Raw genomic sequence first — 527 nt, forward strand, 5'->3', positions numbered from 1 at the left:
GGTTTGGAGGGGCCTCCCTGAGGACCGTGTCTCGAATCACAAGTGCCCGCGCACCCCCTTGTCCCCATCTAACGTTCTCTAAAGCATCGTGTTGTGCTGACTGTAGATGGCCTGTCCCTCCCTACGAGAGCGTACGCTCAAGAGGGCAGGGGCACCGCCTGGCACGTGGGAGGCCCTGGACAAGCCCTCGTGGGGTGAGTCTGTGCAGAAGGTGGGTGGGAGGAGGCCAGGAGCGCACATCCCCCGGCGCTTTGGGACGCTGCAACCTCGCCGGGCTCGGGTCACAGCACGCAGCCCCGGGACCTGGTGCTGTGCAGCCCGCGTGCGTGCCCGGGCTGTGCGGGACAGACGGGACAGAGGGGACAGACGGACAGATGGGCGCACTTACTCGAGCTTCTTGAAGCGCTCGCGGCCAGCTGCCCCATACCTGGCCCCTCCATGCCTGACTGGCTGCCCCTCGCCTGGCTGCCCCGTACCTGGCTGCCCCTCGCCTGGCTGCCCCTCGCCTGGCTGCCCCATGCCTGGCT

Source organism: Galeopterus variegatus, unplaced genomic scaffold (genome assembly GCF_000696425.1).
Source record: "Galeopterus variegatus unplaced genomic scaffold, G_variegatus-3.0.2 Scaffold2057, whole genome shotgun sequence".
Lineage (NCBI taxonomy): Eukaryota > Metazoa > Chordata > Mammalia > Dermoptera > Cynocephalidae > Galeopterus > Galeopterus variegatus.